The 6537-nt window shown below is 40.2% G+C and overlaps 1 pseudogene; it reads right to left on the minus strand.

Annotated features, from left to right (window-relative positions):
- The window catches only part of LOC118356128, a 56130-nt pseudogene extending 53376 nt beyond the window's left edge, over nucleotides 1–2754 (minus strand).
- Nucleotides 2755–6537: the final 3783 nt, after the last annotated feature.

Consider the following 6537-nt stretch of genomic DNA (forward strand, 5'->3'; position numbering starts at 1 on the left):
ACATCAGAAAAACATATTCTGAAAATAGGATACTCAAGTCCTAGCAGAGAATCCTAGACTCCTTTATGAGTCCTGAAAACAGTTCTTTAATTGAGACCAGATTTTAAAGATACCATCCTTGACTTTGCCAGAAGATCTGAGCTACGGGTGCTGTTAATTCAATTTAGTACATTTCAGGAGTCAAATCTACTAGGGCCAGCACATGAAAATGAGGGTCAGTAGTAACCTAGTCACCATAGAAACTACATTACCTTTCATTGCTCTCCTGCCAGATAAAGCATAATTGATGATACTGTTAACATTATTGGTTAAAAATAATGCACACAAGTTATGAATCATAAGATGGTGGGGGAAACTGCTAAAAATATTACAAAAATGAGCAAATTGCTAAATTATGCATATACTACAAAGAGATTACTAAAGCCCTACAACTTGTCTTTATTGTAGGATTTGAAGTCACCAGCGTATATTTAACACCTACTTCAAATACAGGTTCCTAAGACTTATAATCAGTCCATAAATGATATGAACTTTTCAATATCCTTAGGGTATTAAGGATTGTTTTGCTTTACCATTTAAAAAACACAAACAACAAATTATAAAACGAAACTGTTCAAAAGAAAAAAGGTTCCAGTTTATATTTAGGAGTCCTTTCTTAGAATAGAGGGTCAGCGCTTGAGGTGCAAAGAGAGGGGGGAGAGAGAGAGAGAAATCCCATTTCATTCTTAACCAAATTAGTTCGTGCTTATGAAGATGTCAAACCTTCACTTTACTCAATAAAACGTTTTTGGTGTGGTAATGATGTTCCCGCCTGGTGTATTTCCATAAAACTAAAAGGATTTAAAAAATCCAGCTTTGTAAACAAATGTGGACCTCTGATTGTTTTAAACCTTTAAACCAAAAGCAAGGCACAGGCATGGTTTTGCCTTAAATTTAAAATAAACGGAAAGAATACATTGATGTTCTTTGTTTCAAATACATTTTGGAACCCAGCAGACCCCATTCAACCTAGTTAAAGTATCTGAATGGATTTTGGGGGAAGAGAAAGGGTCTGTTCATTTTAATATACCTTCAGAAATATTTTACTTCTGATGATGATAGCAGCTCTTGCTGACAACTATTAATACATTATAAACACCCCATCAGAGTTATATAAAAACATGTCAGTTTTAAAGAGAACATCTTTGACAGCAAATTTTCTGATTGTGAAACAGCTGTGCCTTCAGTACAATGCATTAAGTAGTTTATTCCTTTTAGATAGTTAAATTGTGCATGAAATGTTGCTGGCGCAAGGGCTCCAAATCTGGCCTGATTAGCGAACATCTGTTACATTGGAAAAATTCATGTCTACCCTAATTAGCTGTCAGGCTGATGTACATCAGGCCTGATGGTGAGGGATCCTGTGCTGTTTAAGTCAGACCAGGTTCCTCTCCTCTCCCGTCACCTGCCCTTTCAAATCTCTTCCTCTCGTGCGTTGCCGTAATTAGAGATGGTTGGACATACAATGGAGCAGGCTACGGTCAGTTATAGTCCCATCTGTGCAATATTTTTATTCCCACCAAACTCGGGAGTGGGGAGAGAAAGTAGTTAACAGCAGTGAGGCTGTTAGACCTGTTAGCTCTGTGACATTTGATCATCCTGGCCCCAAGATCTTCATCGGAAAGACTCTTAGAATCCATCTGTGTTGACTGAAGGGCGATCTACAGCTAGAACTGATCTTGGTTTTGTTTGTTTTAAGTAGGGGTAGCTCTCGACTGATCTGGAAACATGGCAGCGTCCTGTCAAAGTATTGTGGTACTGTAGGATTGGGAATTAAAGAGGAGTCAAAGAAAAAGGAACTCAGTGTTCTGAAAGTGGAATTTTCATAACTGAATAATATCCTGTGGCTATAGACAGCTACAGGAGGCACTTGAAATCAAAAGCTCCAATTTTATCGGGTTTATCAGTCTAGTGTACACAGGGTTTTCCAATGTCAATAAATACTCTCACTGACCTGTGGATGGGCACAAATCGTAACTTCCTGTTCAAACTAGCAGTAAACCTGAAGGTGCAGTTTGTTCCTGAGCTGGTGAAATCCTCATTTGCTCTGTAACAACCTTTTATATAAGAGTTGGCTTGCCTGGGGCTAAGTTCAGATTCAACCTGAAAGATTAAGAATATATAAGATTACAACATCAGGTTTTATTACAGTGTGATTTGACCTAGGAAGAATGAAAAATCAGCCTTCTTCTGACTTGGTATCACCCTTTCAAGATAATTCAAGTACAGGATTATTTTTCCCAAGCATACGTGGAGTATAATTACAATGGACACTGAAATTCTGTAATTGAGGACATGCTTTATAAAATGCTTGATGTGTAAGTTATAAATGGGAAAACTCATTTACCCAGAGCATTCAGGATTTTTCAGGTGAACTCAAACAGGATCGCACATAGAATTCTGAATGCTCTTGTTATAACACTGTAGCCAAACTGGACTAGAATTGTCTGGCCTAAATGAGGTCCCTCCCTCCTTCCCTCCCTCCCTCCCTTCCTTCCTTCCTCCCCTCCCTCCCTCTGCTCTTTCTTTTACCTTGGAATACTTTCCCTGTATATCCAAAGCTGACCTAGTCAAGCATTTAAGTATGATCTCAAGCACCAACTGTTCTATAATGGTGTCACTCTAGTTTGAAGTAAAGGGCAAGATTTAATGAAGTAACTGCATCCTGTACTATGGCCTTACTTGCATCATCTCCTTCTTCTCAACAGCTGACATTGTGCATTCTTTTATGGTACTTGCCATTTCTATCTTTTATTTAAATATTGATATGCCACGAACTACCTCTCATCTCTTATACTAGACTGTAAGCTCCTTGGAGACAGGGGCAATGAATTATTTCTGTATCCCATAAAATATAGTCCATAATAAGGTCTCAGTAAATGTTTATTGAGTGCATACTATTTGGCTCAGATGACTGGTATTCAAAAATAGTGGTAGGTCTCTGCATTAAACTGTCTACTAGAACTAGCAAGCTCCGGGAATGATGAGGATCCACTGGTATCTCCAGCTGCCTTGACACAGCCACCACAGGCTACGTGGGAGCCCAGAGTGGCTGGATTCAGAGATTTAAGGTGTCTTGTAGCTAAGGGGTAGTGTCGGAAACATCTATCAGTATTCCACTAAAGTTAAGAATGGCCAGGGGTGCCTGGGTGGCTCAGTCGGTTAAGTGTCCAACTCTTGGTTTTGGCTTAGGTCATGATCTCAGGGTGGTGAGGTGGAGGCCCGCACTGGGCTCCACAGTCAGCAGGGAGTCTGCTTGAAGATTCTCTCCCTCTGCTCCTCTCCCCACCTTTTAATCAATCAGTCAAACAATCAATCTTTAGAAAAAAAGAGAATGGCCAGACTTCTCTGAACAGAGATAACCAGAGTTCCCAAAGCATTCAGAATCGTCTGACCGCCCTAAAGCAGTGATACCTGGAGGGTACTGTGGGGCCTGCTTGTCTAGGCCTGGTCCCAGCTCATTGTCACCTGGGATTCGTCGGGCAGCCTTGCTTGGAGGCTCGGAGATGCTCTGGAACAGTGTCTCACTTCCTCCTCTCTCTCCAAGATGCTTCCCAGTGACATTCTGCAGAGTCCTCGCACTGGTTTCTCGGTTTATCAAGAACCAAGAGGATAGGAAATGTTATAGGAACACAAACTTTCTGCTTAACATTGTGGATTTTAGAGAAACTAAACAATTTATGTTTTTCAAACATATGCCAAGGCCTTGAAATTTTGTTCATTCTACCTTGAAAACTACTTTGTAGCAATTCACCAAAAGACAAAGAATTGAAATGTGATTTCACTCTGTCTTGAAAATACCTTTGGAGAAAGTTTTTTCTCGCTTTGAAGAAGAAGTAGTACAATGTCGCTTGAATTTTATTGCACATTTAAACATTTTTAATATAGGTTGTCTCATTTGAATGTAGTAACTATTTCCATGTTTATCCAAGGATACCGGTCTGCATTTGAAATACATAGGAAAAATAACATTAAAATAGAAGCTCTTAAATGCTTACCAGGTTAGATTCCCAACCAGGAGCAACAGAATTCAAACAAAAACAACCACCACAATCTAATAGTGGAAGAGCTTTATTTAAATATCTAGTACATCCCCATCTCATGCCGGACTCTCACCGCTCACAGACTCTGTAAGATTTAGTTTTTTCCATTTTACAGATGACAAAATTTGGACTCAGAGAGATTATGTGGTTTTCCTAAGGGTGCACAGCTGATAAATAGCAGTGCCAAAATTCAATCCGTATCTGACCTTAAAGTGATTGTACAACTACCATTCAAGGGAAACTTTGTTCATATTTTAAAATACTTTTTTATTTAGAAGTAGTTTCATTTCATTGTCTTCTAAAATATTTTGAGGACTAAAAATGTTTATTTGGATAAATGGCATTGTTCCCCAAAAGGGGTTATGGTTTTTATGTATTTTGCTTGCTTGGTGATGGCAAGTCCCACTGAGTAGTTTTATAAGAATTTACGTGCTTTATCAGGCAAGTCTAACCAACGTATATATTTAGTTCAACCCAAACTAGTAAAGATTCTGAACCTCCTCTTTGGCAAATCCTATCTTTTAGATCCAAGTCTCTGACTACTGGATTACACTAAATTCGGACCCTTCTCGGAGATAGACCGTGGGGACTAGAATAGTGATTTGGAAATAGCTTCGATCATTCTGACACCATCTGCCCATGGTCATACAGTTGCAGTGTGTGCTTTTTGACTAACTTGATAAATAAAATCCAAATGCTTCTTCTGCAGTTAATAAAGAGTGATACAACAAAAATATTTACTGTGCACTATGCCAGCAACTAAATTAACCAGTAATAATTGTTTTCGTGGCACCAATCAACAGCTGAGAAAAAAACCCCACAGGTCATTATATTTATCAAAATTAACTGTAGTTTCTCCTCACCCTCCTGTATACCACTCGCTTGATCATGCTGCATTACACACACACACACACACACACACACACACACACACACACACACGAAAAAAAGCTAATTCTTCTTAGTGTCTGTTTCTCTGGAAGCAATCTTACAAACTTGTGAGGATTTTGTATTGGTGAGATAGCAAATGTCTTACTGTTATTCCCAGCCTGTAATTGACTCGAGACTACTGATGCCACCCTCCCATAGAATCATCCCTGTCATGTTGTGGATGGCAACAGAAGGTCACTCCCTTCCTGTAGTGGCTTATTCTCCGAGAATCTGTCAAAGAACAGGTATCAAATGCATGTAGACCTGCAGAAAATGGCTGCAAACAGGCCACCTGAAACTGGGGAAGAAACCAGGACCTACCTCTTCCAGCTTCCCCTCACAGAAAATGTAAACCCTTCTCAGAGGATGGTACAGCTCCCTACAGAGGCTTAGCCCTCAACTTTCAGCCAAGCAACGAACAGCTTCCTGAAGAGCTAGCATCTCAACCTTGAGCCCCAGTCGTCTGGACGATGCCCTCAGTGTCTAGGGTTGGCCTTCACTGGCAGCATGGGTGACAGAGACCTTGTCAACAGAGTACTGCTTATTGACGTTCATTAAGATGATCACAGCAAGAGGCAGCTGATCAAACCTTTCCCTGGAGTTGACACTGTTGCTTAGTATAGAGTCGTAGGGAGTAAAGTGTCTGGGGGTAGTAACTCTTGACAGAATGAGATGACTCATTAGTGATGACAAGAGGAGTCATCTAGGGAGATATGTGTCACCACAATACATTAGATCCCATAGTTTTGGACAAACCTGGCTTCTACAGGCCAACTCTGAATTCCCTTTTAAGAAATGACTTTTTATAGACTGAGAAGAAGTGAAAGACGAGCCCTGTTGTGCAGTGAGAGTGAACAGGGGACGGAGGGGCTGTATTACAACGGACCTTTTCACTCAGCTTGTAATAAAATCGTTTGTTCTTCATGGCAAGCATGTCACACACATGCATGTGGGATATTCTCCTTTCTCTTCTGGCATGGAAATCATGGTGTTCAACCTCAAGCAGAGATGTTCATGAGGGGGGAAGTTCAACTTTGTTTGTAAGCCAAAATAATCAGTCAATTCCCTCAGAAATGGGAGATGGGCCCTCTGTAGACACAGCCCTAAAATAACTCCCACAGTCAGCCAATATAGAGATGAAAATTAAACTTAGATTTTCTGACACTCCACTCTTGTTCTCTCGCTGCTAGATCCTCCCAGTTCACTGAGAAATCATTAGGTTTACACTATAAGCCAATTCTCCTCGAAGCCTGACAAATTTATAGCTTCTCAAAACATGGACGCCAAAGCAGAAGTTATCAATTATTTCCAAGGTGTCTAACTTTTAGCTGGGAATACATTGATACAGATATGTGATGGCATCTGTAATCCCAGCAAGTCCTCCCGGGAATATCCACAGACGCTTTTTTGGAGCCCTCTCTTAGATAATAAAACAGGCTCTGGCCAGACACACTGTACCTCACACAGTGTAACAGCTTTCGACATAAATCTGGAACATGATTTACATTTGAAAGCACCAGATCAA

The sequence above is a fragment of the Zalophus californianus genome, chromosome 12 (genome assembly GCF_009762305.2).
Source record: "Zalophus californianus isolate mZalCal1 chromosome 12, mZalCal1.pri.v2, whole genome shotgun sequence".
In the NCBI taxonomy this organism is placed as follows: Eukaryota; Metazoa; Chordata; class Mammalia; order Carnivora; family Otariidae; genus Zalophus; species Zalophus californianus.